This window comes from Copidosoma floridanum, unplaced genomic scaffold (genome assembly GCF_036245765.1).
Source record: "Copidosoma floridanum isolate Cflo_tuat_1 unplaced genomic scaffold, Cflo_Japanese_pri ptg000030l, whole genome shotgun sequence".
Taxonomy (NCBI): Eukaryota; Metazoa; Arthropoda; class Insecta; order Hymenoptera; family Encyrtidae; genus Copidosoma; species Copidosoma floridanum.
This window is the reverse complement of record NW_028321907.1, coordinates 1041051-1048260: the sequence shown is the minus strand read 5'-3', so window position 1 is coordinate 1048260 and position 7210 is coordinate 1041051.

Sequence of the window (7210 nt, the reverse complement as noted above, 5' to 3'; positions counted from 1 at the left end):
CGAGGGCACCACAAAAACCATGCAAGACAAACATCAGTTTAAGTTAATTCTTTATTTTTCCAAGCATCCTGGTTATCTTAAGAGTTTTCTGGCAGTGTTGAGCAAAAGACAGTTTGGACAGTATACGATTTCAAGCAGCCAAAATGGCAGGAAAGAGTTCGTTTTATAGACCGTTGTACTGATTCGGAGAGTAAAAACTGATGTTTATATTTGCAAGTCAGAACTCAGTAATTCATACATGACAACAGCGACGCTTCCAAGATTCGTGGATTTCCGAGGTGTTCGCGACTGCACGCGATTCCTCCTCTGTAATGTCCGCTCAATTATATTTGTTAAAAATTATCATTTTATTATTAATAGCACACTTGTTTCGACAAAACGACGGCATGTTTATTTACAAAAATTTATCTCCGCTGTGCAATGCGCTTTATTATATTTTTATTTTATTTTATTCACTTTTTTTTTTTTTTTTTTTTTTTTTTTTTTTTCTTTCACTCCCTCGTTACATTTCTTACATAATAAACAATTTCTATATTTCATATATTTTAACTACCAGAATTCTTTCCCTTCATTAAATCGAAGACGTGTTTTATGTATTCGTAAATTTGTATTCGTTTTGTACTTGTACTGTTTAGCAAGGCAGCGTGTTGCAGTTTGTTACATATCATAAGTCAATCGAACCGTGAAACTCTTTATAAAGACTATTCCAAACACACAATGTTTATTCATATTTAATACAACATTCGCATGATCCAAAGCTAATTTAACGTTTTATCTACAGACATTCTTGTATCCATTGTCATTTTTCAATTTAACAGCATGACATTGGCTCAGCGAATTTGAGTGACATTTTGTTCTTGGAGCTGGTTTGGATTTTTTGTTTGGATATAAGAATTCTTTGAAAACATTTGATTGGGCAAATTTGCAAAAGTTTCATCATCGAGTGTACAAGATTCAGCACGTTTGGTAGTACACACATGTTACACGGTTCGATCTAATAAACTTTATTAACTTGTGTTCTACTCTTTAATGAAGTGAAAAAAAATTATACTTGATTGCATTATTCAACAACATTGAGACTCAAATGTAAATCGCATCAAACAGTACACACAGAAAAATAATTTTTAAAACAACCAAACAGGAAGCTGCCAGAGAGATTGTCTCTTGCAACTTCGGCGGCGATAACCAGAGGAAGCGCTTCATTTTATCTACCACCTTATTGATTTAACTTGTCACACATGCGATGCAATGCGTACACTAGTTTTTCATACATTCAAAAAATTTATTTTACACTCACGATGTTTTGAGATGCATGTACAAAGTTGTTATACATTTCAGATGTTAAAAAGAATTTACACACATAATTAAAAAAAAAAAAAAAAAAAAAAAAAAAATTTGTCTCGAGAATAATCGTTGGGAAAAATTCACAATGATAATCAGGATTGCAGTTTTATAATAATATTAGTTGGCAATCACATTTTCGTAGTAATAATTTTAAAAAATCATCATGAAGTTAATAATAGTAACATAATTTTAAAGACAATATGATTAATATATTATAATATTAATATTTCGCTACATGTATTTCAACAATTACTTCAATAATATAGGTTCAATAATAAGAACATAGCTTAATCATTGTAAGAACAATAAAAGTATTATGAATTATAATAATATAACTGAAGAGAAAATAACTTGAATAACATGAACTTATTTATATAATATATGCATGTATTCGTATTTACATGAAGAGTTAACATAACGTGCCATCGATTCAATTTATCATACAAACGTGTATGATACGACTAATTTAAAAAACATTGTACATTAATGATGTTCACGATGAAAGACTGTAGAGTGTAGCAGCAGGTATTCAACGAGCCAAAGTATATTGTGAAAAAGAAAACAAGATAATAATTTTTACTTCGGTTATTATTAACACTACTACTGATATAAAAGAATCATCGTAATGTACAGAATTTATGGAAATACTCGACAATTGCCATCGCGATTGTATTATTTTATTATTTTAAGTGTTAATATTATTAATAGTATTATTATTATTATATTATTATTATTATATTATTATTATTATTATAAATGAGTAGTAAAACATGAAAACATATATAACAAAGTAGTACATATAGTTAAAGTCTACTAATGTTATTGAAGTGATTATCATTAAAGTTAGCTGTTTCTATTATATGATCTTTAATTTGTCGCATGGATATTTTTATCTGCTTTTTTCTTTCGCGTCTATTTTTAGAGATGAATTTGTCACTAGATTTCGTAAGTAGATGCAAGGTTTCATTTTATAATGCATTCAAAACAACTTACGATTTTTTTTTCACTTGACGCAAAAGTACACTTTGATATTTTCATGAATCATGTAACGAAACTTTTTTATTATCACAATACGGTGTGCGGAAATTGTGCGCATTAAAAATTCATAATGTATTTCAAATTGACACAAGATGTGGAACCAATTTTCATTCGAATCGTATTGATAATCCAACCGACGGCCAACTTTGGTCCACTTTCCAGGTATCATTGTCGACGGCATGAAAAATAACTACGTCACCTTGCCGTGAAACTGGCGGTGAGCTCGATATGCTGATATTAAAGTCCCTTACTATCATACAAACGAGACACTGATGATACATTTTTTTACTTATACTATGTATATTCTTTTTCCTTTGTTTTAATTGAAGTTATTTTAACTACCGTAATTCTCTCATACAATCGTTATCTTAAAATCTAATGATGATTAAGAAGTTATAGTTATTGTTATATAATGAATAGAGTACGCGCCGTCCATTAAATGTTTCACATTTTTATTACTTTTACGCAGAATTCGAATCTTACCGTCATCATTATATCGTCTTTTCCGACCCATTCGCACTTTTTGCAATTTTCCCTTTTAATAAATTTAAAATTTTTTCAATAACAATTAATTTATACTTAAGGTTTGTTAATATTAAATATGGCACAGTATAAATATTATATTACAGTCTTCGTGAAGAGATAATAAAAATAAATCTAAGTAGTCTTTCTTTTAAAATGTCTATCTTCAAAAATTTTATTTTGTCCTTACTATTTATTATAATTCTTAGAAGTTTTTCGATTAAAAATGTATTTGCAATGTACTGCAACTGTCTACATTATCATAGAATTTTTGTATTATATGCATTATTTTTCTTTTTTTTTTTTTTCTTTTTTTTTTCCGCCAACATGTACTATCAACTCGTTTCCTAAGTATTGTCCCTTGAAATAAAGAAATGTAGCTGAAATAATGCAAAAGAGCAAATAACCATATTTTTAGATTCGTGTGACTTATAATTTTATGCGTTTTTTTAGAAAATAACACCTACCAACGCCCAAATCGAATAAAATTTTTCATAAATAAAATTTGACTAAAAATGTGACATTCTGACTTCTGTTGTAGAAGCTTTTACTGTAAATAAATTTTCTTTTCTCAAATAATGAGCCACACGTAACGTAAACCCAAGAAGGTCAACGATTTTTCGATGCTCTTTGGTACGTCAATATCACATTAACAAGACAAACTTTTAACCAATCAAAAAATCTAATCAGTCAATTGTTCCTAATGTTAGGAATTAATAGACGAAAAAATAACAAAGTTACAAATAAATTTTTATCTCATTTATTTTCTAATTAAACTGAAATTTTCACATCAAGATCAGCCTTTCCGACACAATAAAATTCACTTTATCAAAGTATTTCCTTCACAGCGCCGAAATTTTACTTGAGCTCCACCAAAGCTGTAGCAGCTTAGCCGGAAGTGTAGCGTCAAAAAAAATATATATAGTTATGTATATATATTTAATTATACAATTATACGAAAATAATAAACAAAAATAGTATTATTAAGTCTTATCCCTCGATTTGGGTTAAAATGCATACTATGTAGAGATATTTCAATTAGTAAGAAATAAGTAAATAGATGCGCTATGCTTATTTTAACTAGTAAACATCCACGCAAATTTTCTTAAAGTAAAAACAAAATAATTTAGAACAAACAATAATGAAAATTATTCACCGATTCTTTTAACTAAAATCGAGTAAACATAAAAGCTTGCTATTAAAAAAAAAAATATTTATATATATATATATATGTATGATTTTTTTATTGGACTTCTTTTAAAAGCATCGAAAACTTTTTGCCAAGTTCTTAAAATATACAAATTAGAAGATACGATACGTAAAATATATTAATTATCAATTAATTCATAGTTCGAGTTTGATTTACTAAGTACGATTTTTTTTTCAATGACTCATGCAAGATAGAACTTAAAAAAAAAAAAAAAATTCATTCATATATTTTTTCTTGCATAAATAATTGAAAAAAATATCGAAAAACGAATTTTTAGCGCCTATTTATGATGTAAGTTTATTAGAGAATAATATAGTTTCAACTGTTTTATCAGTTATATCTTATCGAAAGAAACTGAAAAAAAAAAAAATATTTCAATAATTATTTCAACTATTTCCTGAAATGAACGCAATCAAGCATTTTCTAAATGTAAAAATAAATCTCCCAAAGCAATGTTTTTATGTTACAGCCCTTCGTACTTTTTTTTTCCATTTTCTGTCAATGCTAAGACGATTCTATTGTACCTCCGAACTCGAAGATCACATGTGTCTGATTCTTTCATCACTTTTCTTATACATAACATATAATCGTATCTATTCATCAATATATCATATATTGTATATAGGATATCGTATTTACACGTGTACAGAAATTTTATAAAGTGCCAATAAAAATAGACAAGTAAAAAGTTATTTTTATTGTGCTTATTGTATATATGTATTTATATATACAAGCATATGTATGCATACATAAAAAAAGCATTATTATAAGTCTTGTCAAAATTCAACCAATAAGACGAGGAAAATCATAACATTCTAAGCATTTAAAATATTTCGATTATCCTTAACTTAACGATACAGCTATTCTTTTATGTTACGATCCGAGAGATTTATTCCTATTGTAACGTGTATGAGTTGATGTGTTTATATGCAGAACTGTATAGCAAAACCGTTGTTACCTAGCACGTAATATTTTTCCCCCAAAAAAACAACGATTATACGACGCACCTCAGTCCCCCTTACCACGATACTCAAACGTTTAATTGTTATTATAGTTATCGATATATTTATATATATTTTCATACACTCGTGATTCTGAAAGTAGAATACTTGGCACATCATAGAAGATTTTTCATTTATCATTTTTTTTTATTTTTTTTTTATTTTTATTTGTTTATTTATTTATTTATTTTTTTTTTATGAGCATGCTCACTTTCAATATTTCTCTTTATCTTGACGACATTACTTACGAAATTCAAGATAAAAAGACAGTGTATATATACCCTGAAAAGATATGTTTAAGAATTATTCGTATAGAATGAATATACTTAGGGCAAAGAGCACCGAGTCGCAACATGCGCTTCTTTCTTTCCTTCCACTAATAGTTTAGAAAATCGTCTTCAGAAGCTTTGGTTTTGTTTTCGAAAGAGTTAGAATCACAATTTAATAATTTTATAATTCCATAAACTTTTACAAACGAGCAGTCAATCAGCCTTTGGCATCGTATAGCAGCGACGTCTTTCGCAATTTTTAGTTTTCAAAAATTTTTCAATTTTCGTCTACTCGTAAAACTACCTTACCAATCACTAAATTAATAAATCAAACGACGCAAGTAACTCGATGCTCTCGGCCCTCTAATTAACTCCTCTTAATCCTATTCTATTGTTAATTTTAAAAATTCATAAATTTTGGAAGAATATCTTTGTTTTTTTTTTTTCTTTTCTTTTTTCTCACAGTCATTAGATTCGTATAGCTTAACAATTTTACACATTTATCACGAAACACTGACGTGAATAAATTCCGTATACGATTTTTCTCATAAATTTCTTAGCGCTTTTCTCTCATCACCTATTACTATCTATATATAATTTGTAAACGAAAGAACATCACAGAATTTGATTTCCTACATTTTTAATAGCCAATTTTTTGTTTCCCAACTTCCCTCATACACGACAAATGGGAAAGCTAGTGCACGTGCTTGTTTACGCAATCGTAGAGAATTTAATTTTTATAATTTTTTTTCTTTTAATATTTTTATCCTCTCGTTGATCATTTGCCTAATCTATTCCTCCTCTTATCACAGATACGAAACATTCCGAAAATGACTAGTTTCAATTTTACTAGCGCTTAAATTTTTTCCTCGAATTAGCTCACGTGAGCTGGCCCGAAACAAATCAAAATTTTTTGCGCAAATTTATAAAAATTTTGAAAGCTCTCCACGCTTTGCGTAAACTACGTGCTATTAAGTTTCTTACTCATTACATTTACTTTTGTTATTATTATCGATGGATCAAAAGACCTTTTTTCCTCGAGAATAAATTTCAAATTGACGAAATCATCTTCAAACCGATTAGCTTAGTTGTTCCTTCGATTGTACAATCACGAATAGAAATTTTCCTATGCGCGTGCAAAATTTTTAAAAATCGCGTCTACTTTATCCGCTTCACACCAAGTATCGATATAGAAGATATGTTTTGGATTCTCCTATCAACTTTCCACAGATTTATTTTAGATTGATTAATTCTTACTTTTCTTAGCGTGAAATCAAACGTATCACTTGATAGATATAAACGCTTTCCTTTTTGTATGAGTTTGTACTTGACAATGTTTGAAAATTTTTGTTTTGTTCTATCATAAATGGCATCATTTCTTCAAAATTCATTTTACCCACCTTCTGGATATCGAGCTTAACACCTAAAACACGTGGCATTTAACTTTTTTTTTTTTTTTTTTTTTTTTTTTACGGTGTTTCCTTTCGAATGCATCTTCAGGCGTAACATGAACTTTTGTACAGAAAAAAATGCTTTAGAAGTTTTACAATATATTTTTTTGCACAAAGTATCAAAAAAAGTTGTTATGGGCAATTACATCAGACTGAAACTTCATTGATTTTTCAAAGACTCGGCCAGAGGTTGGAAAAAAATCCTCCGCACTCAATGTCAAAAATCTTAAACAGGTAATATTAATATTGCACATCTACCAATTGAAGATGCGGAGAAAGGACTTGCCTTCATTGCCAATAGGAAGATCTTATGGTCTACTGGTGCTCCGCTCTGAAGAAACATTCGTCTAATCCGAACTCACCACGAATCACCTC